The sequence below is a fragment of the Saccopteryx bilineata genome, chromosome 1 (genome assembly GCF_036850765.1).
Source record: "Saccopteryx bilineata isolate mSacBil1 chromosome 1, mSacBil1_pri_phased_curated, whole genome shotgun sequence".
Classification (NCBI taxonomy): domain Eukaryota; kingdom Metazoa; phylum Chordata; class Mammalia; order Chiroptera; family Emballonuridae; genus Saccopteryx; species Saccopteryx bilineata.
The window spans coordinates 77,806,842-77,833,751 of record NC_089490.1 but is presented as its reverse complement, the minus strand read 5'-3'; positions in this window follow the sequence as shown (position 1 = coordinate 77,833,751).

Genomic DNA, 26,910 nt, shown 5'->3' with positions numbered 1-26,910 from the left:
TCTCAATATTCCAAACAGTTATACCCCATAGGTCGAGATTATAAACTAGATTTAGATTGTCTGGAGGTTTCTGTAAGAGGATTGAGGTGCGGAGGCATCAGAAGTAGTTGACTCCTGGAGGAAATCAAGTTTTAATTGGTTTTCTTGGCAAGGTTTTTTTATAAGACTGTCAAATAAAAAAATGCCACACTGACAGAATTTATTATAGTACATAACTGTGCCAATCACATGTAATGGAGAATAACATTCTGTATCTGCCAAAATGTGATGGGTAGCAGTTATATCCCTGGCACTTTAGTAAAATAAAAATGTATTTTCCTGAAGACTATGCTGAAAATGACTATTTTATTTCAAATTTTATATCTGTGAACAAACATTGTTTCCATTACAAGAATAGGTTTGGAATATCCCAAATGATATATAAAATATATAATTTTTATTTATAGATTATAATTGCTCAAATGAAGGAAGACATTCCCTTTGATTTTAGGCATATGATAAGGATGATTCATAAGATTGTCCAACTATTTCTAGGACCCTTAACACATTTAATTTGAGAATAATTATTAGGAAAGAGTAATGTGTTAGTAATATGTGTTAGTAGATGGGAGTCAGATTAATTTTCTAATTCACCATCTATATATATTGCTAAAGGCAAATAATTTATATAAATTTTAAAAAGGGAGTTGGACTAGATAAATTACTAAAATCCTATATTTCTTTGAAATTTCATCATTCTCAAAAGCTTAAACTATAAAATTAAAAACCTGTATGATTATGTATTTCCTCCAATTAGTCTATTCTTGTGGTGTCAAATTATTCAAATTATTTCTTGAGACTATCCAAGTTTGCATAAGCAGTACCTTAGAGTTACATTTGAGCTGCTAAACATTTTCTTCTCTTATTGGTGGATTAAAAGTTGTACCTCTGCTTCTAATCAGACAGGCAAGACAATATTTCCTTCTTTGTGATTATTAAAACACGTTTCTGTAATCTGTAGTTTTTTTGTTTTGATGTCTCTCAATTTCTAGCTCTTTCGCATCTATAATTTTACCCTAAACTAACTTCTCTTCCTCCTTCCCGTAGCTTAGTCTTCCTCCTCATCTACTTTGCATCATCCCTTGCGTCAAGCTTGCTATCCTCTGTCTCCCTCATTCTCTCTTTTTGTCATTTATTCCTCTTTTCTCCCCTAGATACTCTGTGTGGGTAATGTACTAGATACTGTACTGGACAAAATACACAAAGAGGGAACACAGTCATGGCCTCAGGCAGTCCAAGTGTGGGAGAGGTCCAAGAAGGCAGAAAGATAGGTTTTAGTGCAGTGGTATATGTGGTGGTTAAAAACACTGACTTTGGGGTCAAAAATTTTTGCATTTCCTTTTATTTGTAGAGGTATGACAATAATCCTAACAATTTCATAGGGTTTCTCAGGGATAAAATGACATAATGCATGTAAAGAACTTAGAATGTTACCTGGATACATGAACGCTTAGTAAATACTATTATAATTTTTCATGTTAGAGGGAGCAGTAATCGTAGAAGTAATAAAGCATGACTTAATTAAGCAGTCCCCTAATTCTGGTCATGTAGGTTCTTTCCAAACATTTTGCTGCAATAAGCAATTTTGTGATGAAATTCTTGAAGCTAAATCTTTTTGCTCATGCTTTATTTTTATTATAATTGGCGAATGCAGAATTGCTCATTCAAAAGTTTTACACTTTGAAAGACTTTAATATAGATTCACCAACTTGATGGCCCAAAATATACTTATTATATTCCCATCACAAAACTGAAAGACTTTTGACACATATTGGTAAATTAGTTTCCATCTCATTTGTGACAATTTATACTCTAACCTGCTGTGTGTGAGAAACATGCATCACTGCTGACTTCCCATAGAATGACTTCTTGATATAAACCCCAAAGCTTAGCCATAAAAAAGGTATCATGTTGTTGTTTTATTTTGAATGCATTTAAATACTTATGAAATTAAATATTTATCTTGTTTATTGGCATTGTTGATAAAGCAATATTTCTGTTCTCCACATTTGAGGTTTCTCCTACCTTCTAAATTCTATCTCCCTTGTGTTTTTCAGCAATATTACACTTTTATGTATTTTTTTCTGAAATTGCTAGCAAATCGGAATCATGAAAAGAGGTTTTTCTGTGTGTTCAATATTACTATGTATTACACTGAAGAACTCATATTTGTCAGTCATTTGTTTTAATGGTTAGAACTCTCAGAAGAGTTAATATTAGTAATACGGCATTCTCTAGACATGTACTAGACTTACATGAGAAGAGCTCTGTAGTTTCAGTGCTCAGTATAAACCGACAGAACCTATCTCATTTGTAACTTGGGGACTGCCTGCATATGTTATTTGTACATCAAAAATAACTTGCTATTCTCAATAAAATAACAGATTTTATTTTTTTAAGTGTGTAACCCTTTAAAATTTCTTTTTTGAGTAATTTTCCTGCATTACTAGATGACACTTCTAGTTTTATTTTTATTTTTTGAACAATCACTGAGGCAAATAAGTATAATCTGATTTTGTTTCGGTAACAAAACCATATATTAGCTGGTATCATTCTTTCATATAGAATGTAAATAATAAAAATAGATGCAATAAAAAACATATTATACATTTAGAATATAAAATAAAAATAATAAAACAATAATCTATAAAAGTTATGATAAAATTATTTGAGAGAAAAATAGAACTATTTAGAAAACAGACTTAATTTAGAGTGGCATACTTGTAAAACAAGACAAGGTTCAACATCAATAAGTCAATATTAATTCTAGTTTAACTTAGTAAGAATCACTGAGAATTTCCAGTTTAAGGTAATAAATTATAATTAAAATTTTTTCTTCAAAGGATTTAAGTTGACCCATATATAAATATATACATATACATATCTAAAAAAGAAAATAATATATAAAGAATATAAAATTATATATATATAAACATAACTGTGAATATCTGAAGAAATCTCCAGAATCTGTTGTTCAGATGTTGACAAGAAATTTCATAGTATCTACAGAGTGATGTTTATTTGTTGTTACTTTATCTTCCTATTCTTGTCATTTGTTTTGTGAAATTACATATTAACAGCTTTTAGGCCTTGGCCATTAGCTTAGTGGAGTGTGGCCTGGTGTGTAGAAGTCCTGGGTTTGATTCCCAGTCAGGGCACACAGGAGAGGCACCCATCTGCTTCTCCATCTCTCCCCCTCTCACTTCTCTCTCTCTATCCCTTGCTCAGTTGGAGCAAGTTGGCCCTGGATGCTGATGATGATGGCTCCATGGCTTCTGCCTCAGTTTCTTTCTTTCTTTTTTTTTTTTTTTTTTTTTTTTTTTTTTTTTTTACAGAGACAGACAGAAAGGAACGGAGAGAGCCGAGAATCATCAATCATTAGTTTTTTGTTGCAACACCTTAGTTGTTCATTGATTGCTTTCTCATATGTGCCTTGACCGTGAGGCTACAGCAGACAGAATAAACATACAGAGTAACCTTGCTCAAGCCAGCAACCTTGGGTCCAAACCGGTGAGCTTTGCTCAAGCCAGATGAGCCCATGCTCAAGCTGGCGACCTCGGAGTCTTGAACCTGGGTCCTCCACATCCCAGTCCGACGCTCTATCTACTGCACCACCGCCTGGTCAGGCTGCCTCAGGTTCTAAAAAATGACTTCATTGCTGAGCAATGGAGCAAGGACCCCAGATGGGCAGAGCGTCACCCCTAGTGGGATTGCTGGGTGGATCCCCGCCTGAGTGTATGGGGAGTTTGTCTCTTTGCCTCCTCTCCTCTCACTGAATAATAATAATAATAATAATAATAATAATAAAAGCTTTTATAAACTAATTTTTGATGTTTAATTGTTTTAAGGATTTTTTTCCAGATTAATATCTAATCAGTATTTGAACATAAAGAAATTCGGTATTTGTTAATGGTTGATAAAGTTAATGAGGTAGCTGGAATCCTGCCAGAGCCCTGGGTATACTCTCAGAATTATATCATTTGTTCAGCGTTCATGTTGTTTTAGACACTGTACTAAGAGCTTTATATTCATTATTCTTACAGTGATTGTGGTTGGTAGGTTTTGCTATTATTACATAACTCTTACAGTGGAGGAAGAAGTCTCAAAGAGATAATACCACCACATGGCATTGAGTGAGGAGTTAAGACAAGAACTTAAGGCCTGACCAGTCAGTGCCACAGTAAACAGAGCATCAACCTGGGGTGCTGAGAACCCAGGTTTGAAACCTCGAAGTCACCAGCTTAAGTGCAGGTCACTGGCTTGAGCATGGAATCATAAACTATGACCCCATGGTCACTGGCTTGACTGGCTTGAAGCCCGAGGGTCACTGGCTTGAGCTCAGGGGTCATTGGCTTGAAGTCCTAGGTCACTGGCTCAACTGGAGCCCCCTGGACAAAGCCCATGTGAGAAAGCAATCAATGAACAGCTAAGGTACTGCAACTATTAGTTGATGCTTTTTATTTCTCTCCCTTCCTGTTTGTTTGTCCCTCTCTCTCTCTTGCTAAAAAACAACAACATAAAACATAACCTATATCTATCTGCACAATCTAGATCCATGTTCGCAAATGCCTCCTTTACTGTTTCAGTGGGAACCCATTGGAACCATGAGCTAAATAATAATAATGGCCTGAAGTATTATAAATTCTGAAGCATTTTATAAATTTTTCTAAGGAAGATTAAGTTGCTTTTAGCATAGTTTTGGTTGTATTAAAGGAGTTTTATACATTAGTAACATAAAAAGGGCACTATTCCTACACATTTTATTTTTCTTTTTCTTTTTTTGACAGAGACAAAGAGGGGGTCAGAGAGAGGGATAGACAGAAAGAAGAGAGATGAAAGCATCAATTCTTCATTGCAGCACCTTAGCTGTTCATTGACTGCTTTCTCATATGTGCCTTGACCAGTGGACTATAGCAGACCAAGTGACCCCTTGCTCAAGCCAGCAACCTTGGGCTCAAACTGGCGAGCCTTGCCCAAACCAGATGTACCCACGCTCAAACCGGCGACCTCAGGGTTTCCAAACCAGGGTTCTCTGCGTCCTGGTCTGACATTCTATTCACTGCACCACTGCCTGGTCAGGCCTCTACACATTTGTTATTCGATTCATTTTGTTTCTTTTCTTTTCTAATTGAATTTTATTGATTAACATAATTATACAGGTTTCAGGTGCCTAATTCTACAATGCATCTTTGTACACCGTATTTTATTAAATACGCTGAAATTACTGGTTTGTCTTAAACAAAATTAACTCAATTACAAATTTAGGATAAAAATGTGAATAGGGCCCTGGCCAGTTAGCTCAGTTGATTAGGAGCATCATCCTGAAAAAACAGGTTTGAAGGTTTGATCTCGGGTCCGGGCACACATGGGAAGCAAACAAAAAATGTACAACTGAGTGGAAGAATAAATGTATTTCTTCCCCCTTCTCTCTCTCCCTTTCTCCTTCTGTCTTTCTAAAATCACTAAAATTTATGCCCTGGCCAGATGGCTCAGCTGGTTGGAACATCACCCCGGAGTGCAGAGGTTTCTGTTTGATTCCCTGGTTAGAGTACCTACAGGTGGATGTTCCTATTTCTCTCTCTCCCTGCCTCTCTCAAAATAAAGAAAGAAAGAAGGAAAGGAAAAAAGAAATAAAGAAAGAGAGAGAGTAAGAAAGAAAGTTTGTTGTAGCAGAACATCTTAAATGTAAAAGTGAGAATTGGGATTAAAGAAGGAAAAGAATCAAATTTTGAATCTAGTTCTTTACTAAAAACCCTAGTTGTTCCATATACATTGCATTTGCAGGTCAGGTAGCTTGGATCATTTTCTAAACTGAATACCTATAAAAGGCTCAGTGAAATTAATAGACCCATTCTTTTCAGTAGGAATATATTATGCTGAGAATGACTCCATGAATTCATTATAGTTGAATGACAAACATCTCATTCTGTTCACTTCTTCTACTGCTACTAATGCAATAAGTATTTGGTGCTCACTGAGTAGTTTATAATAAAAAGACAATATTAAAATGTTTTTCTCATACCATTGGATAAAACTTTCTGCAGTTTTGGTGTCTATAATTATGTTATAAATGCAGTGTTTGGTTACTCCTGGAATAGTCCATTTACAGAAATGTTATCTTAAGATTTATTTAGAGTCCATATACATCTTACTGTTTTTACTAAATCCCAGAATATAATACAGCACATAGAAAGTCATGCACACTGCTTTCTCCAAGGAGAGAGTGCATATTATATATAGGACAGTATGATGCCTAACATACTAATATTATTGAATAAAACAGTAGTGTACCTGAGTCAGATCTACTGTTTCTTGTCTTCCATGGTACCAGCCTGGATCTGGCCAGCAAAGAAGTATAAAAGCATCCGACCCATTTTTATCCTATATAATTGATTTCAGATGGGGAGAGGTAAGACTATAACATTTTCCAAAGTTTCTGATTACCTGGAGAGTAAGAAATATTTTGATTATGTTTTTGAATCTCATTAATACTTGAAAACTATTTATAGAAGTGCACTGGAAAATAAGGAAAATGTATAAGCTAACAATCCACATGAGAGTAAATAAACTAGCTTCCTTAGAATAACAATGAAGAAGGGAATTCAATATTAAACTTCTTGAAAAAAAAATACAGATTGGTAATAGATATAAAGTAAATTTTCCTGGCTTAAATCATAATACAGATTTGTATTTGTCTTTCCAGGATATTGTTCTTTTATGTAGATTTGCAAGTTTTAATAACGCAGTGAGGCTGAAAATAATTGGCATTATTACCACAATGTGGTATACTAGTATTATAACTCACCTTGTTAAAATGGTTATTTTCAAAGGATTTCAACTAAGTCAGATATGTTACATTCTTGACATGATTCATTTTCAAAATAAGATAGAATTTGAGAGCATTTCGTTTTGTGATAAATATCTTAGCTTAGGTGTTTTCCTGTAAATATATGCAGAAGACATAGACTAACCCTCCTTTTCCCACCAAAGAATCCCAAGCCCTATACATAGTGGTCATGCAAAGTTAAGCCCAAATGCATAGAACTACTACTTATATATTTTAATAACATGTGTCAAACAATAACAGTCATCTCAGACCACAGAAGACCTTTCTTCGTAAGCATTCTGAGGACATGGCCTGAGGGAGTTCTTAAGTTTGAGCAATACTATGTTTGCAGAAAGTAGAATAAACAGAGATCAATAAATGTAGTAGAAAAGTCCAGTATTGTGTGTGTGTGTGTATGTTGTGCATGTGTTGGTGTCTTGTGCTAGATCTTTTATAAAATAATAAAATGGCTTATCTATCTATATGAACCTGTATATATTGAATATTTAGATTTTTATATATTATAGTTGTTCCAAAGTAATGTAAAACATCTTTTAGAGATGGAATTATTAACATTGTTTGAAAATACTTTTAAAATTTTGCAATGTTAACCGGCACAACATTATTTTATGGTTCCTTTAGCCTTTTCTTATTTTCAGCCTCTTCCTTAGACAGCGCTCTTTCCTCCAAGGTTCCAGGCAAAATTGCTTATATCCTTTATTATACTTCTCACCGATGGGTTGAATACAAATTCCCAAATCATCTAATAAATATGTTATAACTCCTCCCTTTACAAAGAGGCGGTACATAATCCTTTGGAAGGTACTGTTATTCTTTTGTGAATAGAATGGATGTTAAGAGCTATTTCACATTTTAATTTCTTCTGTGTAAATTCTTCAAAAAATTTTAAGTATGATTATACTGTTCTTGTTTATTGCCACGAGGTTTGTTTGGGGCTACTGATAACCCTCAGCTGGCCCCAGAGCAGATTGAACTGGGTGACATAATCCTGACTGAGGCCCATCGCATACAACGCAGAGGTACCTGGAAACCATAATTCTGTTATGGACTCCAGACTACCCAGGAAATGACCTACAGCTGGCCACCAGCTTAAGTCACTACCACTCAGATTATCGCTTACCCATTAGCAGCACTCAGAGACTCTGAGACTCTCCCATTATGGGACAAAGACAGCTAGCAGGCTTTTGTCTTTAAAAAAAGCTATGCCATTTTCCATCCCTGGAAACCTGTTCCCAAGCAACTATCTGACTCTGTGCAGCTGGGGTCGCCCATTTTCTAGAGAAACTTCTTCACAATATATTCTATCTTTCAGTGTGTAAGTTGAGATCAAAAGAAACAGCTGAAAAGGGCTTAGGTGGAAAAAAAATCATTAATTAGAAATACAAATCTGTTGCTGACAGTGACCAAAAACTGGTTAGCCTCCTGGGAATTTGCCGATGCCTGTGGGTCCCATTGCATTTTCCACAGGCTACAGGGTGAAATGTGGAGCCCGCATTCTCTAACCCTGAGATGCAGTGTTACTTGGGCTGACATCTAGAATTAAAATGTGCAGTTACTTCCAAAACCAGGAAAATTTGCTTTTTTCAGTCTTTGGGGTTTATTTTACTGAAATTTAAATTTCATATCACTTTAAACATAGAATTGACAGAATAGATAGAGAGACAGTTTTCTCCCTTTGAGAGAGAAAAGCCTCCCTGCAAAGTGTGTGAAATATCTCATGGGAACAGGTGCCCCTTCCACCGCCACCTTCCCCTCCACTTTACATAAGGACACATGGCAATTCGGGGTGATACATATTGTTTACCACATAAATCAATAACCAGGAGAATATAGAAAAATAGAGTACTTTGTCAAGAAACCCAGGCTTTTCAAGTTCAAGTTCAGTGATGTCATTAACACCATTACTGTAAGTTATTCTGGGAGAGCTAGAATTCATGATGAATTTATGACATGCCGTTCTTTCCAACATTGTGTGGCTATTAGGATCCTGTCAGTGTGATGCAGGGGAAAGTTTTCTGAAGTTGCTCCATTTTATACACCAGTGGCCCTCTTCCCTACGCTGTTTCTTTGCCAGCGAGGAGGGCCTCATAAGGAGCAACTACAAGGGGAAATCTGATCATGAATTTTGAGTTGATTGAGTGAGGATATCCAAGCAACACAGATGCTCTTTATAAAGCATCTGGGCACAATGTGTAGCTGATTGTCTCCCTTTTGGCTTAAAGGAGGCAATAAATCTATTTAATATCTTTAAGTTTCACGGATTTCTCTTGAAGAATTTCTCCTATATAACTGATGCCTTGACTGTGCACTGTTTTCTTAGCTCAGACTCATTTAAGCTTTAGATTTCAATAGTGACTCTCTTTTATTAGATGAAAGCCGTAACTGGAAACGTATTTTGTTGAAATGCATGCATTTGTACCAAGAAATACCCAACACTTTTCTCTATCATAAGTGAGTCTAGCAGATAACTTTCTGTATTTTGCTGAGCTGGCAGGAAGATTCAAAGTCTGCCCACTTTCTCCTTCAGATTCCCGTTTAGAAGAGCTGAAGGTCATTCCTCAGGACATGCAGCCAAGAGACACTCTCAGACACATGCCTGCACCTTGAATATAAACCTATAACTTAATTTCTCCTAAGATTTACTTAGGATTTTTATATTCCTCTCAACCCCTGGCCAGGTTGTTCAGTTCACTGGAGCACTGGAGATGTGCCACGGTTGTGAGTTTGGTTCCTGTTGGTGAACATATAAGAATCGAGCAGGGAATGCATGAATGAGTGGAACAATGGGTTAGAATTTCTCCCCCTCCCTCTCTCTCCCTCCCTCACTCCTTCTCTCTCTCTCTCTCTCTCTCTGTTTCTCTTTCTCTAGAGAGTAATCCATTCTAGTGCCCAATGGCAAGTCTGGATAAAATATGGGTGCCACATCTGCTTCTAGAAAAACAAAATATTCTTTTTTAGGAGGACTCTCCAGGTCACTGTGGGGGAAATTAGAAAGATAACTGGTGATTGAACTTTGTCTTCTAGAAAAAAGTATTCAGTGCTACTAGTTTTCAAATTATGTAAATGTGAAATTATTTCCCAAGGAGAAGGAGTTAGTCTTGGGCAAGCTATATAAAATGCAGGGGTTGAATAGACATGGAAAGAAGCATTCATCTTATAAGTCAGTGAAACCTGGTAAAACACCGAACTGGTAGAGGTCTGGAATCTCTTTGGAAAGTTTACACTGATGGCCAGAACAGGAGGTAACTCAGCTTTGTCCGTAAATATTGAGGAAGCCAGAGAAATGTGCCTTGTGCAGCTGAGAGTGGAGCACTAGTGCTCAGCCTTTTAAGAGGGAAAGACTCTCTGTTAATATGACAAAAATGTGATAATCCTCACAGATTTAATATCTGCAGAGAGAAAAGATGTTTCTCTGAATTCAATAATGATTTTGAACACATTTTTTTAAATTTACCACAATATTATTTGTACACATTCAGGAAATAGTAGTGTAACATTATAACTGAAATTTCCCCAAGTTGCAGCAAACTGTAGTTACAAATGTAGTTACAAATTAACAGTACAGAGTTATTATTTGACTTATTCCCTTTAACCTATACTGCATAATTCAGGGTCTCATTCCCTTCTCTTAGTCCATCAATATATTTCTAGTCCAGGTATTTCTGAAAATTTCAATAATTTTCCACATGCAGGAACAAACAGCCTTCCCATGTACTTCCAAGCTAGGGTTTCTCATTAATTATGTTAATTACAACTAAAGAAGCCACCTAATGGTGACTCTGCCTGGTCCAATTACTGCAATAACATACAGACCCAGGGAGATAAGTAGTTTATGAATTGAGGGTCACCACAAGATGAAGCATGTGCTCAGCAGAGGGTAGCTGAGTAGATCATTGTCAGCAGAGGTCTCTCCTCCAGTTCTAACTGAAACCTGGTTATTACTGGTAGGTACTTGGCTCTGGTAGCCCCTTCAAGTGAGCTACGGTTATTTTCTCATGCCTCAGGCATGGCAGCCTCCTCAAGTACCAGTAGCACCTTCTAGAAGGCTGTCCAAATTTTTTACCTTTTCACAAGTGCTCTCTCTCTCTCTCTCTTTCCCCTTCTCTTATTCCCCCCATTTTTGTATGTGTCAGTTATATGGTTTAAACAAACATAACTAATGCTGTGTTAATACAATAAAGTGTTTTTATTTTTTGTCTAGGGTAAGCATGATGATCCAACTATATAAGTTAGTCAAGTTTTAGTTTCAGTATGTGGCTTAATACTGCTTGTTCCTGATTTCCTATATTGCCAGATTTTTATTACATAAACTGTGTAGTCCCAGGAAAAGCATGTGATGAGAATTACTTGCAAGATAAGATCAACAGGAAACCAAAAGTGGAAAACAACTCAAATGTCAATCAATGAGTGAATAAACAAATGTGGCATAGGCATAAAATGGAATGTTATTCAATCATAAAAAAGAATGAAGCACTAGCCTGGCCAGTGGTGGCACAGTGTGTAAAGCATCGATCTGGACACTGAGCTTCCAGGTTCAAAATCCTGAGGTTGTTGGCTTGAGCATGGACTCACCAGTTTGAGTGAAGGGTCACTCACTGGCTTGAGCATGGGATCATCGAAATGATCACAGGGTCACTGGCTTGAGCCCAAGGTGGCTGGCTTCAGCAATGGGTCACTAGCTTAGCTGAAATTCCTGGTCAAGGCACATATGAGAAGCAATCAATGAACAACTAAAGTGCCACTATTGTGAGTTGATGCTTCTCATCTCTCTTTTTCCTGTCTCCCTCCCTCCCTTTCTCCCTCAAACAAACAAACAAACAAACAAACAACAACAAGAAAACCTGACTAGCAGGAGCCACAGTGAACTGAAAAGATTGGATTGTCACCACTGGGCTGATGGGGACATGGAGACATGTAACCACCTCCACTCAGGACCTTGAACTCAGCAGTGGAAGGGGGTTTTGAAAACTCTCTCACACTCTCTTTCTTTCTCTCTTTTTAAAAACACCTGAATGGCCCTAGGAGAGAGACATTTGTCATGTCAAGAATGGACTCCTGCCATGCCAATAAAGGGCATAATAGAACCTGAAAGCATCCATCGATGGTAATGATATTTTTGGCCATACTAGAGGACCAAAGATTCCTGGTGGCAATCAAAAGTATCCAACCATAATGGTACACATAAATTGAGTCACATAATAACTACAAAAAACCTGTGTTTCTTTGTAAGTTATTGATTATAACTACTTATATAATCTCATTCAACTTCAAGAGAACCAGAAAGCACAATCTTACTTTGTCCAGAAGTTGAAAAACTAGAAATTATAGCAAATATCACTACTGAGTACAATAACAAATGAGCATGATCTTCTAAGTTGTCAGCTAGACTTATCAACTAGACCAACTTTCCAAATAATCTATCATACACTTTAAAGCTATTTGTCATTTTTGTTGTTGTTAAAAGTCCTGCATTCTTTAGATTCCTGCTTTGTACTTCCAGCTACAGTGTTTCTCAAACTTTATTTAAATCATATATTTGGTCACACATGCTGTCCCAGTAGAGCCCAAGCTCTACGTCGATCAGGCGTCCCTGATTCGACTTCCCCATGCAGTGGGACACTCCTGCTTACTAGCAGGGCTGGCAGCCTCTTCGAGACTACTCTTGAGGCAGCTATGAGGATGCTACTGTTAAGTGCCACCGGAGGAAAGACACGACCAACACACAAATTAGTTGCAATAATCACACAGGCAATTTATTACTCACAAATCCTTTTGGCGTGCCTGGGTACAGCTTAAGGGGGCTCCGTCGGCGTGCTTCTCTCAGCTGTCTTTGGTCAGAGCTCAGAGTGGCATGGAGACAGTCCACATCAACATTGGAATCTGGGCGACTACTGCAGCATGGGGCCCCTTAGCTTTCTGTACCTTTTCTGTCCAATGCCTTCTAATAGGTGTCATCTATAGGATTATCACCTCAAACCACCATTTTGGGAGTTTCTCACAGGGAACCCCCTCTATGTCAATCTACTGAAATGTTTACATTAAACCACTTTTTAAGATGTTCTTATTTTCATTAATTTAAAAAGTTAATGTAAATAACACCAAGCCACTTCTTATCTATGTATAACTTCACACATATACTAACAGGGCTCTGTTTGTAAGTCAGAGTCTGTTTGTCACATTACAGAGTTATGACACTAAGCCACTATATTAATTCCTATCCAAATGGCATAACTTTATTTAATTTTTTTTATTTTTTATTTTTTTATTCATTTTTTACAGAGACAGAAAGTGAGTCAGAGAGAGGGATAGACAGGAATGGAGAGAGATGAGAAGCATCAATCATTAGTTTTTCATTGCGTGTTGCAACACCTTAGTTGTTCATTGATTGCTTTCTCATATGTGCCTTGACCACAAGCCGAGTAACCCCTTGCTGGAGCCAGCGATCTTGGGTTCAAGCTGGTGGGTTTTTTGCTCAAACCAGATGAGTCCGCACTCAAGCTGGCAACCTCGGGGTCTTGAACCTGGATCCTCTGCATCCCAGTCCAACGCTCTATCCACTGTGCCACCGCCTGGTCAGGCTATTTAATTTTAATAATTATTTTTAATATAATTTTAATTACTTTTATATATTTTCCATATTTTTATATTTCTATATATTTAATTACTATAACCTTATATTACTACAACACATGTGGAAGGATATGTTAACATACTTTAAAAGGATGACTGAAATTTGGAAAAATAACCACAAAAATATCCCTCTTATTATCTCAATATTCTATGCAGTAGGTCATTTTGTTAAATAAGGTGTCCCTTTTAAGTAGAAGTGTCTCCTGCCATGACTTCACTGTTATACATTCCAGAAATAAGTAATTTCTCTTTGGTGCTTGATTAATGATAAATTATACCACTTATAGTATTTTATTCTTCAGTCTAACTTTAATATTTTATCTTATAAAAGTCACTATAAGAGTATATGTCCTAGTTGAAGTAGAAATAAAATTTATATCTTAATCAAAATTTGATGGTATATCAAGGAAGGGCACAAACCACATCTATTGTCCTTCACTGCTTCAGGGAAGGCCCTCTCCTGGGCTACTATTCATTGAGGGTTTTGGGATTTGACACTCAGTATTTTCCCACATCAAAGTTACTAAAGTGTCTATGTCTTTCCTTGCTTTTTGAAATTATTTTGATTTCACTTCTACTTCCTCTCAACAACAACTTCCATACTGTTCATGACCTTGTCATCACCCAAACTTGGCAACATAATCTCTTGTTTAAAGTGCTTAAAAGATTTCTGTCTGGATTCTTGTCCTATAGTTAGCCCTTTTCCAAAAACATTCTTATCATTGCCACTTGGTAATCTATTTCAAATTCAAATATGGGCCCTGGCCAGGTAGCTCAGTTGGTTAGAGAATTATCCTGATATACTAAGGTTGTGGGTTCAAATCCTGGTCAGGGTACATACAAGAATCAACCAATGAGTGAATGATAAGTGGAACAATAAATCAGTGTTTCTCTCTTTTCCTCTCTTTCTCTAAATTAATCAATAAAAAATAAATAAAATGCAAATCTGACCATATCAATTTACTCTTTAAAACCTTTTAAGGACAGTTGAGATACAGTCTAAATCCCTTAGCATGTTATATAAAACCTTTTCTAACTTTCTTCTGCCTCACTTTTTTCTTTTTATATTTTGTATTTTTCCAAAGTTAGAAGCACTGAGGCAGGCAGACAGACAGATTCCCACATGAGCTCAACCAGGATCCACCAAGCATGCCCACCAGGAGGTGATACTTTGCCCATTTGGGATGTTGCTCTGTTTTGGCCAGACCATTCTAGTGCCTAAGTGGAGGTCATGGAGCCATCCTCAGTGCCTGGGACAACTTTACTCCAATGGAGCCTTGGCTGTGGGAAGGGAAGAGAGAGATAAAGAGGAATAAGAGGGGAAGGGTGGAGAAGAGGATGAGCACTTCTCCTGTATACCCTGGCCGAGAATTGGACCCAGGACTTACACACACTGGGCCAATGCTCTACTGCTGAGCCAATCAGCCAGGGCCTCTTTTGCCTCACTTTTAAACTTAACTCCTTCCACTCTCACTCATTTCACTCTAGACTAATTTCTAGCCTCATGAATTGGCCATAAGCATTCCTGCCTCTTGGTCTTGCATCTGTTTCCCAAGAAGATCCAGCTCATTCCTGCCTTCAGCCACTTACTTCATCCATCACTTTCCTATTTCTCTCAAAACTCTTCTCTGATACATCAAAACCCTTTCTTCTGGCGTTAATAATTTTTTAGTGCTCATTATATCTTTAAGAATTTCTCTGCATTCTTTCTAAACTTGATAAAAAATAGATGTTCACTTATAATAGTTTAGTAAAATCAGTGACTTGCAGAAGAAGGATCACTTCAGCTGAGGGCAGTACAGCTGATGAAGGGAGCAGGCTGTGGAGAATCTTCAAATGAAAAGGGACTGAAGTTGATAGGGGGTAATAGTCATCATGAGATATTCAGAGACTAGGGTATTTTTGTAAAACAGATTGTATATAATTTAGCTCTGGTAAGAAAAACATAAATTTTTCTATAAAAATGATTTCTAATAATATACTTAGGACTTGAGCATCAAGTATTGGCAGTGGACTTAGTTGCAAGTCTAGTTTAGTCCAGCAGAGAGATTTCCTTAGACCTTACATCAAGTGCAAATACACTGAGGCAAAACTTCACTTTTTTTCCATAGATAACTCTGGTATGTTGGTAATCCTAGCACTAGGTCAATGTAGCTGAAATACATAAAGAAATCACTGAATTTAGAGAAAAGTTGAATTTAGTTACCAGGTTTCTATTTTTCAGGCATGGACCTTGATGAAAATCCTTCAAATTTTCTGAATTTTTAGATTCTTATTTTCCTAAATGGTGATAACAATGAACTGTATTACTGTGCCTTTCAAGATGTTATTATAAACTGTTTGGACAAAATATGTGGAAGTACTTAGGACATCATAAAGGTCCATGGAGACAGATGAGAGTGTATGCATAAGTCATGAGCAATTACCTGTAATATTATATTGTAACATGAAAATAGAAATTTAAAACATATTGTTTTTTAACCCCAGTGACAACTAAAGTTCCACGTGGCTTGCTGAGATTCTTGTTCAAAGTCCCAACATGAGATTAAAACAAAAATAAACCTACTCTCTTATATAATATATCCCAGCAAGAAATTTTCCTACACTTGAAGTAAGAAAAGTAGGCATTGAGAAATGTGGGTATGATTTTTCTTATACTGTCCTCAAGAACAGGAAACAGAAGACAAACAATTTAATGAAATTTAAAAAGGCAAATACTAAATATCAAACTGAATTATACCTCACTAAGTCATACTCTACTATTGGGTGTATGCATGTGTGTGTGTGTGTGTGTGTGTATGTGTAATCATAAGCTTTTATTCACAGATCTCAGTTAGTTGTTATTATGATATTCATAACAAGTTTTAAAGTGGAACTAACTTCATAACCTTCATAATAAATTTATTAATCTCTCTCTTTTACTCCTGAATGTTTCTCACCTTTTATCTGCTCACAAGCCAAAAACCTCAGCTTTTCCCAAAACTCTAGCCAACAGCACCTTTGAGTTCCTCAGCTTTGTAAAAAGGTAGATTTTGCCAACATCTTTGGTCAAGTCCACTATCTTCCTTCTGTCTCTTAATAATTCCAGTTCCCCATCACAGGTAACCATATTTTTGAGTGACAAAGAAGAATGAAGAAATGAAGAGGAGAAAAAAACCTGTTAATTGTGTTGAAGTCACATTTAAAACCATATAAAATGCAAAGTGATAATGATCACGAAGACAATCTAAAAATTTTATTAAGGTTCTTGGTTAAAAATACTAGGAAGTAAATTTAATCTTTGGCAGAATAAGGAAATTATAGATTAAATACTGAGGTGTCTCATTTCTGACCAGGGAAGGTAAAATCATGTAGAAAGCTAGGACTCAACTGGCTTCTACTACAAAATTGATTTCTCATTTCTCTCTCTCTCTCTCTCTCTCTCTCTCTCTCTCTCCCACACACACACACACATACACACACTGTTTCCAGACATTTATCTATGCTTTTTCATGTCTATGTGTTGGCAATATTTTCTTGATACCAATAGAGAGAATGTTTTCCTACCTGCCAGAGTATATGGTTGTCAATAGCTGCCACACTTCAATTTTGGTAACTTTTAATACAAAATAAAAGGAACAAACTGGTGTGTGTTTCCAATTTCTAAAAATTAAATTAGATGACGTCAGAGTAATGGCGGAGTAGGAAGCGATACCGATAAATCTCCCCCAAAACTCAACAAGATCTTCAACCAGAAACAGAAAAACCTATACTTGGAGCTTCCAGATTCTTCGAGCCACAAGTAAAAGCTCCAAGAAGAACACAATAAAACCAAATTTAAACTGTGACAACAACAAAAAGAAAGAGGGGGAGAAGACGGAGATTAACAGTAGCAAAGGACGATGGAGTGCAAAAGTACTCACAAAATAGTTCGCTACAATGAACAGGGTAGGGACCCTTTTCATTACTCAAAGGTAACCACCATTGAAAAAACCACCACAGAAGCACATGAGATAAAAAAGATAGCAACAGAGGAAAGATGTATGGAATACAACCAAATAAAAACAAAAGATAGAAAAATGAAAGAGAAGGATCAAACAAGACACAAAACTAACAGAAAGCAAGATATAAAATGGCAATAGGGAACTCACAAGTATCAATAATTACACTAAATGTAAATGGATTAAACTCACCAATAAAAAGGCACAGAGTAGCAGAATGGATTAAAAAAGAAAATCCAACTGTATGCTGCCTACAGGAAACTCATCTAAGTAACAAGGATAAAAACAAATTCAAAGTGAAAGGCTGGAAAACAATACTCCAAGCAAATAACATCCAAAAAAAAGCAGGTGTAGCAATACTCATATCGGATAATGCTGACTACAAGACAGGAAAAGTACTTAGAGACAAAAATGGCCATTTTATAATGGCTAAGGGGACACTGAATCAAGAAGACATAACAATTCTTAATATATATGCACCAAACCAAGGAGCACCAAAATATATAAGACAGCTACTTATTGATCTTAAAACAAAAACTGACAAAAATACAATCATACTTGGAGACCTCAATACACCGCTGACGGCTCTAGATCGGTCATCCAAACAGAGAATCAACAAAGACATAGTGGCCTTAAACAAAACACTAGAGCACCTGGATATGATAGACATCTACAGGACATTTCATCCCAAAGTGACTGAGTATACATTTTTCTCCAGTGTACATGGATCATTCTCAAGAATTGACCATATGTTGGGCCACAAAAACAATATCAGCAAATTCAGAAAAATTGAAGTTGTACCAAGCATATTTTCTGATCATAAAGCCTTGAAACTAGAATTCAACTGCAAAAAAGAGGGAAAAAATCCCACAAAAATGTGGAAACTAAACAACATACTTTTAAAAAATGAATGGGTCAAAGAAGAAATAAGTGCAGAGATCAAAAGATATATACAGACTAATGAAAATGACAATACGACATATCAGAATCTATGGGATGCAGCAAAAGCAGTGATAAGAGGGAAGTTCATATCGCTTCAGGCATATATGAACAAACAAGAGAGAGCCCAAGTGAACCACTTAACTTCCCACCTTAAGGAACTAGAAAAAGAAGAACAAAGACAACCCAAAACCAGCCGAAGAAAGGAGATAATAAAAATCAGAGCAGAAATAAATGAATTAGAGAACAGAAAAACTATAGAAAAAATTAATAGAACAAGGAGCTGGTTCTTTGAAAAGATCAACAAAATTGACAAACCCTTGGCAAGACTTACCAAGGAAAAAAGAGAAAGAACTCATATAAACAAAATCCAAAATGAAAGAGGAGAAATCACCACGGACACTGTAGATATACAAAGAATTATTGTAGAATACTATGAAAAACTTTATGCCACTAAATTCAACAACCTAGAAGAAATGGATAAATTCCTAGAAAAATACAACCTTCCTAGACTGAGTCAAGAAGAAGCAGAAAGCCTAAACAGACCTATCAGTAGAGAAGAAATAGAAAAAACCATTAAAAACCTCCCCAAAAATAAAAGTCCAGGCCCTGACGGCTATACCAGCGAATTTTATCAAACATTCAAAGAAGACTTGGTTCCTATTCTACTCCAAGTCTTCCAAAAAATTGAAGAAGAAGCAATACTTCCAAACACATTTTATGAGGCCAACATAACCCTCATACCAAAACCAGGCAAGGATGGCACAAAAAAAGAAAACTACAGACCAATATCTCTAATGAATACAGATGCTAAAATACTAAACAAAATACTAGCAAATCGAATACAACAACATATTAAAAAAATAATACATCATGATCAAGTAGGATTCATCCCAGAATCTCAAGGATGGTTCAACATACGTAAAACGGTTAACGTAATACACCATATCAACAAAACAAAGAACAAAAACCACATGATCTTATCAATAGACGCAGAAAAGGCTTTCGATAAAATACAACACAATTTTATGTTTAAGACTCTCAACAAAATGGGTATAGAAGGAAAATATCTCAACATGATAAAGGCCATATATGATAAACCATCAGCTAACATCATATTAAATGGCACTAAACTGAAGGCTTTCCCCCTTAAATCAGGAACAAGACAGGGTTGTCCACTCTCTCCACTCTTATTTAATGTGGTACTAGAGGTTCTAGCCAGAGCAATCAGACAAGACAAAGAAATAAAAGGCATCCATATCGGAAAAGAAGAAGTAAAGGTATCACTTTTTGCAGATGATATGATCCTATACATCGAAAACCCCAAAGAATCCACAAAAAGACTACTAGAAACAATAAGCCAATACAGTAAGGTTGCAGGATACAAAATTAACATACAGAAGTCAATAGCCTTTCTATATGCCAACAATGAAACAACTGAGAAGGAACTCAAAAGAATAATCCCCTTCACGATTGCAACAAAAAAAATAAAATACTTAGGAATAAACATAACAAAGAATGTAAAGGACTTATATAATGAAAACTATAAACCATTGTTAAGGGAAATCGAAAAAGATATAATGAGATGGAAGAATATACCTTGTTCTTGGCTAGGAAGAATAAATATAATCAAGATGGCTATATTACCCAAAGCAATATACAAATTTAATGCAATTCCCATCAAAATTCCAATGACATTTTTTAAAGAAATAGAGCAAAAAATCATCAGATTTATATGGAACTATAAAAAACCCCGAATAGCCAAAGCAATCCTAAAGAAAAAGAATGAAGCTGGGGGCATTACAATACCTGACTTCAAACTCTATTATAGGGCCACGACAATCAAAACAGCATGGTATTGGCAGAAAAATAGACACTCAGACCAATGGAACAGAATAGAAAGTCCAGAAATAAAACCACATATATATAGTCAAATAATTTTTGATAAAGGGGCCAACAACACACAATGGAGAAAAGAAAGCCTCTTCAATAAATGGTGCTGGGAAAACTGGAAAGCCACATGCAAAAGAGTGAAACTGGACTACAGTCTCTCCCCCTGTACAAAAATTAACTCAAAATGGATCAAAGATCTAAACATAAGACCTGAAACAATTAAGTACATAGAAGAAGACATAGGTACTCAACTCATGGACCTGGGTTTTAAAGAGCATTTTATGAATTTGACTCCAATGGCAAGAGAAGTGAAGGCAAAAATTAATGAATGGGACTACATCAGACTAAGAAGTTTTTGCTCAGCAAGGGAAACTGATAACAAAATAAACAGAAAGCCAACTAAATGGGAAATGATATTTTCAAACAACAGCTCAGATAAGGGCCTAATATCCAAAATATACAAAGAACTCATAAAACTCAACAACAAACAAACAAACAATCCAATAAAAAAATGGGAAGAGGATATGAATAGACACTTCTCCCAGGAAGAAATACAAATGGCCAACAGATATATGAAAAGATGCTCATCTTCTTTAGCTATTAGAGAAATGCAAATCAAAACGGCAATGAGATACCACCTCACACCTGTTCGATTAGCTGTTATTAGCAAGTCAGGTAATAGCAAATGTTGGAGAGGCTGTGGAGAAAAAGGAACCCTCATCCACTGTTGGTGGAAATGTAAAGTAGTACAACCATTATGGAAGAAAGTATGGTGGTTCCTCAAAAAACTGAAAATAGAACTACCTTATGACCCAGCAATCCCTCTACTGGGTATATATCCCCAAAACTCAGAAACATTGATACGTAAAGACACATGCAGCCCCATGTTTATTGCAGCATTGTTCACAGTGGCCAGGACATGGAAACAACCAAAAAGCCCATCAATAGATGACTGGATAAAGAAGATGTGGCACATATACACTATGGAATACTACTCAGCCATAAGAAATGATGACATCGGAACATTTACAGCAAAATGGTGGGATCTTGATAACATGATACGAAGCGAAATAAGTAAATCAGAAAAAAACAGGAACTGTATTATTCCATACGTAGGTGGGACATAAAAGTGAAACTAAGAGACATTGATAAGAGTGTGGTGGTTACGGGGGGGAGGGGGGAATGGGAGAGGGATAGGGGGTGGGAGGGGCACAAAGGAAACAAGATAGAAGGTGACAGAGGACAATCTGACTTTGGGTGGTGGGTATGCAACATAATTGAACGACAAGATAACCTGGACTTGTTATCTTTGAATATATGTATCCTGATTTATTGATGTCACCCCATTAAAAAAATAAAATTATAAAAAAAAAATAAATAAATAAAAATTAAATTAAAAAAATAACAGAGAAGAGCTCTGATTAGCCATACTGCTTTCTGTATCAATAGTAGTAAGAGAGAAAGAGAACTAAAAATCATGGCACTTTTTTGCAGACTCATGGGTAGAAAAGAGAGAAGCAGTTCCCAAATGAAGAGAGAATATTTCTGCAATTATCTTCCCAACCAAACCAAAATGAAAAAATAATCACACAGCTATTTCAATGTGATTGTTTTAGTTGCTCTTTTATATTTTCAATAGTGTCATTTATCTAAGCAGTATGTTCTAGTCTTAGAGTGCCGTTGATATTTGGAATTCTCATTTCCCCGAATTACTGAAAGAAATCAAATCAGATTAAAGGAATGTATAATGGACAATTATTTGTTTGCTAATTGTACTTTAAGAGCTACATTAGAGGGTTCAGTATACTTATTATCCCTCAGAAAATAAAAATACACAGCTTTATTTCTCTGGAAAAATTATCATATTTTATTTTTCTCTCTTTTTTTAAATCACTTAATGAAGGACTCTTTACAATTAAAAAATCAGCTTGTGTTGGTATATAAAACTACAGCAGAGTATGTTTATTTGATTTAATGATCTATTGTATTACATTTATTTCTAAATTTGTAGTATAGACATAACTAAATATTCAGATAAGATTCATACTATATAAGATTCATACTATATAAACATTAAAAATTATTTTCAATTAACTTTATTCTATAATTAGATATATCCCACTATGAAAATATTTACTAAATGTTAATAATATCCTTGAAATTAGAACAAACTAGGTAATGCTATAAATGGTGTTATTGTAATACTTTGAAAGGATCCTCTTTGACAACAACATCGAAGCACATGGAAGTCTAATCGTCTTCTAGTGCGTAAGCAATGATAATTTATAGCTGACTATGCATTTTAGATAGAGAATAAGTCAATATAATACTGAAGAAAACAAAAACACTAACTCAATAATGTATACACATCCCAATGTTTATTGCAGCTGCTGGGGAGGAAAGATCAATGGTTCTTCCTGAGTTTTCTGGCCCTTCAAAATGACCAGCTTAAAATATCCCAAAGTGGTGCCTGACCAGGCAGTGGCACAGTGGATAGAGTGTTAGACTGGGACATGGATGCAGGTTTAAACATCTGAGGTTGCCTGCTTGAGTACAAGCTCATTTTTTTGTTTGTTTGTTTTGTTTTGTTTTGTGACAGAGACAGAGAGAGGGACAGATAGGGACAGGCAGATAGAAAGGGAGAGATGAAAAGCTTTAATTCTTCATTGCAGCACCTTAGTTGTTCACTGATTGCTTTTCCCATATGTGCCTTGATCAGGGAGCCCGTGCTCAAGCTGGCGACCTAGGGGCCTTGACCCTGGGTCCTCCACATCCCAGTCTGACGCTCTATGCACTGCACCACTGCCTGATCAGGCCAGGCTCATCTGGTTTGAGCAAGGCTCACCAGCTTGAGCCCAAGGTTGCCGGCTTGAGCAAGGGGTCACTCGATCTGCTGTAACCTCCACCTCCTGTCAAGGCACATATGAGAAAGCAAGCAATGAACAATTGAGGTGCCACAACAAAGAATTGATGCTTCTCATCTCTCTCCCTTCCTGTCTGTCTGTCCCTATCTGTATCTCTCTCTGTCTCTCTCCATCATAAGAAAGAAAAAAAATATATCCCAAAGTGGCATATTCTGGGGTGACAAACTCTGTTCCCCTTTGATGTATTATTTACAGTTGCAGAGAACATATAACTATCCAAATAATCTTCCATAAATTTCTTTCTTCCTTTATTTAGTAGGTTTTTACATCTTAGGGGAAAATCCTACCTGTACTGATGAGTCTTTTTCAAGATAAATATTAAAGTATTTCCATTGATAGGATAGTGTCGTTATTACTAGGATATGTTTTACAATGTCAGACGATGATTTAAAAAAATAGACTAAGTTTAGTAGAGTAAAGTCTGGCCTGATTATTATTTTCTATATGGGATTAGTCATCACTTCTGAATATCTATAATTCAATATGGTGTTCAAAGTTCTGATACACATAAACTCTAAGAATCTGAAATGCAAAGGGAGTTATCAGAAATTAAAGCGGCCTGACCAGGCCGTGGCACAGTGAATAGAATGTTCGTTGTCCTGGGAGGCTGAAGACCCAGATTCAAAATTCCGAGGTTCCGGTCTTGAGCATGAAATCATAGGCACGACCCCCTGGTTGCTGGCTTGAGCCCAAAGGTTGCTTACTTGAGTAAGGGGTCCCTGGCTCGGCTGGAACCAACCCCTCATCAAGGCATGTATAAAAAAGCCAACAATGAACAACTAAGGTGCCGCAACTATGAGTTGTTGCTTCTCATCTCTCTCCCTTCCTGTATGTCTGTCCCTGTCTGTCTGTCTCTCTCTTTCACACACACACAAAATTAAAGTATATTTAGTATGGAGGTATAATAAATACATTATTCTTATTTTCTAGTTTTCTTTTTCTCAGTATTTTTCTCCTTCTTTCCTTTTCTTTTTTCTCTTATCTCTCCTCTTTCTCCTTCCTTTTTTTTTTCTCTCCCTCCCTCCTTCTTTCTTCCTTTCTTTTTTTCTTTTTCCTTTCAAATCAATCTGTGCCTATGTAGGTCATAGCCATTAGTAGTAATGAGAATACTAAACAAGAAGCTCTTTTCTACCTGACCAGGAAGTGGCACAGAGGATAGAGTGTCAGCTTGGGATTCTGAGGATCCAGTTTCAAAACCCTGAGGTTGCCAGCTTGAGCATGGGGTCATTGGCTCTGCTGCTTTTCCTCCCCACTCCCCCTACCCCTCATCAAGGTACATATGGGAAAGCAATCAATGAACAACTAAGGTGCCACAACTATGAGGTGATGCTTCTCATCTCTCTACCTTCCTGTCTCTCCATCCCCCCATCTCTCTCTCTTTCTCTCTAAAATAAAAAAAACAACTCTTTTCTTTGAATCACAGGTAAATTAAAAGGTTACTTTAATAGAACACCATTCCGCCCTGGCCGGTTGGCTCAGCGGTAGAGCGTCGGCCTAGCGTGTGGAGGACCCGGGTTCGATTCCCGGCCAGGGCACATAGGAGAAGCGCCCATTTGCTTCTCCACCCCTCCGCCGCGCTTTCCTCTCTGTCTCTCTCTTCCCCTCCCGCAGCCAAGGCTCCATTGGAGCAAAGATGGCCCGGGCGCTGGGGATGGCTCTGTGGCCTCTGCCTCAGGCGCTAGAGTGGCTCTGGTCGCAACATGGCGACGCCCAGGATGGGCAGAGCATCGCCCCCTGGTGGGCAGAGCTTCGCCCCTGGTGGGCGTGCCGGGTGGATCCCGGTCAGGCGCATGCGGGAGTCTGTCTGGCTGTCTCTCCCTGTTTCCAGCTTCAGAAAAATGAAAAAAAAAAAAAAAATGGAACACCATTCCACTCTTTATTATCTGCAATAGAAAAAGAAGTTTTGTATATTCATCGTGGATCCATGCCATAGTCTCAGGGGAAGTATAAGGATTTTTTTTATAACAAATAAGATGTAAATTTGATGAGAGAAGAGCAGAAAGTAGAGGGGGAAATGGCACTGAATCTTGGGAATCACAGAAATTGGTATTTTTAAACTTTTCTAAGGATGGAGTGAAGACTCAGGCAAAAGTTGTGTTTTTCAGAAAAATATATTAACTTTTAAGACAGCATATATAAGAATTATGATATTAGCTTTACCAACATCACACATTTTCATGCTAAAATATATTAATGTTATTTGTTACTTAATTTTTAAGTAGACTTTCTTTTTTCAGAGTAGTTTTAAGCTCACAGCAAAATTGAATGGAAAGGACAGGAAGTCCTATATCCACCCTGCCCTCACACACCGTCCCCCACTGTGCACATCCTGCACCAGAGTGGTACATTTGTTACAACTGATGATCCTGTGTTTATGCATCATTATCACGCAAAGTTGATATAGTTTATATTAGGATACAGTCTTTGTGTTTTAAAATGTATGTGTTTTCACAAATGTATAAGGACACCTACCAACCATTACCATATAATACAGATTGCCACACTGCCCTAAAAATTCTCGATGACCTACCTATTTATTCTTCTTTCCTCCCTAACCTCTGGCAGCCATTGATCTTTCTATTGTCTCCAAATTTTGCCTTTTTCAGAATGTCATGTATTTGGAATCATAAAATATGTAGCCTGTCAGATTGGTTTCTTTAACTTAATAATATGCATCTAATTGTCCTCTATATCTTTTAATGACTTTATAGCTCATTTATTATTAGTGCTGAATAATAGCCTGGATGTACCAAGTTTATTAATCTACTAATCAAGGACACCTTGATTGGTTTCACATTTTGAGTATTATGAATAAAGCTGTCATAAAACTTGCAAGTACATGTTTTGTATGGTTTCAAGTTTTCAACTTCTTTGGGTAATTATTCAGGAATGAGTTTGCTGGATCATAAGGTAAGAATGTGTTTAGTTTTGCAAGAAACTACCAAACTGTCTTCCAGAGTAGTAATACCATTTTGCATTCCCACCAATGATGAATGAAAGTTTCTGTTGCTCCCATCCTTGCCAGCATTTGGTCATTCTATAGGAATAAAGTGGTTGTTCTGTTATTTTATATATCACTATTACTAAGCCTAGAATTTTAAACAGCTTCCATTAGCAGATATAAACCAAGTTCCAAATGAAAGCCAACTCCCTAAACACAGCCAGAATAAACAAGCAGAAACCTAATAAATTGAAAGAAGTTATTAGGATAAGCTTAGTTAGTTCTTGTATGCATGAAGTATTTATAAAAATTTAGGATTACTTGGTAAAAGAGTACATTTACTTAAAAACATTAAAGAAGACACCAGAGTAAAACAAGTTCTGAAACCAAGAATTTAAGTTTGTAAAACTTTGAGTGATGAGGGCTATGGGTACTGGAAGGTTTGTAATTTCTTCAAAGCATTTTATTTCAGTATTTTCCCTAAACAATTTATCAAACAAATAAAACACCTTAACATAAATCCAACAACAATAAAAAATGTAGGCAAATTTTTTGTACTACTGCTCACAAAAATTAGGGGTCAGGGAACAAACAGATAATCCATTACTTTCAGCCTTTTGTATAGTGCATTTTCACCAATGAAATAAAAGTTGGTTTTGCATCTCATTTGCATAATTGAACAACTTTCTTTGACTTGCCGTTCGCTTTTCTGATGTT